Consider the following 2,714-nt stretch of genomic DNA (forward strand, 5'->3'; position numbering starts at 1 on the left):
CTGCTGTTTTTTTTTTTTTTTTTTTTTTTTTTGGCTTCTCTCAGGCTCAGGCTCCATTCTAAAGCTCTTCCTCTACTCCTCTCTAATGTTTTCATTCTCGTTTTTCTTTTACTCTCACTTTCATCCCTTCCCTTTTCCCTTAAAATAAAGTGATCCCCAAAGGGAATTACCCCTTGTTCCCCTAATCTTAAACGATATTTAAGAAAGGATTCAAGGGCAGCAAGGTAGTTCAGTGGATACAGCACCAGCCCTGGAGTCAAGAGGACCTAAGTTCAAATCTAGTCTCAGACCAGACATTTGACATTTACTAGCTGTGTGGACAAGTCACTTAACCCCAATTGCCTCACCAAAAAAAAAAAAAGAAAGAAAGAAGAAAGAAAGGATTCATACAGGTCAATAACTTGGCACCCTGTACTTGAGTGATCTATAACTTCCCTCTTCTACCATTTCCCTATGCACAATTTAAACCACAGGGATTCTACAACCAGTCTCTCTAATGTCTCTCCAACTTCAAGATGACCTAGAATTACAGAAACCTCTCTGAAGTCAAGTCCTGTCTTGGGCTTATTTTAAACCCCTGAAGTGGATTTGGGCTGCTAAGTGGCACAGTGAATAGAGCACCGGGCTTGTGATCAGGAAGACTTATCTTTGTGAGTCCAAACCCAGCCTCAGAGATTTACTAGCTGTGTGATCCTAGACAAGTCACTTACCCTGTTTGTCTCAGCTTCCTCATCTGTAAAATGAGCAAGAGAAGGAAATGGTAAACTACTCCAGTATCTTTGCCAAGAAAACACCAAAAGGGATCACAAAGAGATGAACGTGATTGAAAAAGAACTAACCAACAGCTAGTTGGTTAAAGTTGGTTGGGGTGAAGTTCAGAGAAGTTAAATGACTTGTCCATGGTTATACTACTAGCTGGAAGTAGAATTCAGGTTTTCTGAATATGAAGCAACTTTGGACATGTTACTTAACTGCTTTCTTATCTTTAAAATGGGAGTAATGATTATGGAATATTAAGGGTTGCAAGGGGCTTCTACTCCACCCTTACATAAGTTACTCTATCCTCTCCAACATCCCCATCAAGTGGTTGTCTGTCTTTGCATGCATACCTCAAACAACTCTTTTCCCTCTGTCTTTATCTCACAGGGTGATTTCATTTGCTCCTGTGAATTCATTTATCATCCCTATGCAGGGGTAATTACTCCTACTTCCAACCAAAGTGGTCCATTCCACTTTTGGAAGGCTCTAATACTCAGAAAGCTTTTTCCTTATGTTAAACTTAACCATCCCTTCCTTTAACTGCCATGACTGGTCCTAGCTTTGCTCTCCAGGACCAAGCAAAACAAGGCTAAGCTATATTCCACATGATGGTCTTTCACATACTTGAAGAGAGCTGTCATTTTCCCCCTACATCTCCTCTTCTCAAAGAAATACAGACTCTAAGTTAGGAGGAATCTTTTAAAAAAATTTTATTGATGTTTTCAGTTCCTTACATCACCCTGGAGATATATAAGATGAATCCCATTTATCCCTCTCCCTCCCCTTCCTTGAGAGCTATCCCATATGACAAATAGTATTTTTTAAGAGAGAAACAAAAAAAGTCAGCACAACTGATCAATACATTGAGAAAGACTGAAAACATGTGCAGTGGATAACACTCATAGACCTCCCACCTCCACGAAGGGGTAGGTTGGGGGTGTAGAAGGAATCTTAATAATTATCTAGTCCAACTGGTACGTGACCAAGAATCCCTTGCATGACACCTACAATAATTAATTATGCAGCTTTTTACTTGAATACCTCCAGTGAGGTGCAATACACCGCTTACCCTCTAAGGCAGCCCATATAACTTTTAGACAGCTTTAGTGGTTAGGAAGCCAGAATATGCCTTCCATCTTCCACTCTTCCCTCTTGCCTTTAAGCTCTGGGGACAAACAGAACAAATCTAAACCACATCCCATGTGACATTCCTCTTGACACTAGACTCTGTCAACCTCCCTGCCCACAAGAATACTTTTTGCTTGTCTTGAGATTTCTATTTCTAGTAATTTTATTTTTAATTTATGGAATACAACAAGCATTTCCATAACATAGTATAATTGTAAAAAAAGATGATTGCACACAAAACTGCAAATCTATTATGTACAACTTGCTATTCCTTTTAAATGTATAATGAAATTATCATGTAAATTTCTTTTTTGTTTCCTTTTTTTCTTCCTGAAACTGTCTATCCTCAGGCCAACTTCCTCTACAAAATATCAGTCTATTAGATCTTTCTTATCCTTTCTCTGAACTCTTTAAATTTGTTCTCTCCAAATCTAGAGTATTTACCATCCCATACCTCCTTTTCCATCATAAATTCTATGAAATCACCCAGTAAAACTGAGTATAATCCTTCAGGGTAAAAAGTGGTCATTCAATGAAATAGGGGACTTTCAAGCATTCCTGAGGAAAAGACCAGAGCTGAATATAAAATTTGATTTTCAAATACAAGACTCAAGTGAAATGTGGAAGAGGTAAACAGGAAAGAGAAATCATAAGAGACTTATTAAGGTTGAACTGTTTACATTCCTGCAGGAAAAGATGATATTTGTAACTCATGAGACCTTTGTCAGTATTAGGGTAGTGGAAGGCAAAAAATTGTACGTATGTATAGATAGATAGATAGATAGATAGATAGATAGATAGATAGATAGATAGATAGATAGATAGAT

At 38.0% G+C, this 2,714-nt stretch overlaps 1 protein-coding gene across 1 annotated transcript in view; it reads left to right on the top strand.

Moving 5' to 3' along the window:
* The window catches only part of SPTA1 (spectrin alpha, erythrocytic 1), a 100,946-nt gene that overhangs the window by 40,088 nt on the left and 58,144 nt on the right, over nt 1-2,714 (top strand). The gene's annotated exons all lie outside the window — the stretch shown is intronic.

This window comes from Vombatus ursinus, unplaced genomic scaffold (assembly GCF_900497805.2).
Source record: "Vombatus ursinus unplaced genomic scaffold, bare-nosed wombat genome assembly UNPS02014838.1, whole genome shotgun sequence".
Classification (NCBI taxonomy): Eukaryota; Metazoa; Chordata; class Mammalia; order Diprotodontia; family Vombatidae; genus Vombatus; species Vombatus ursinus.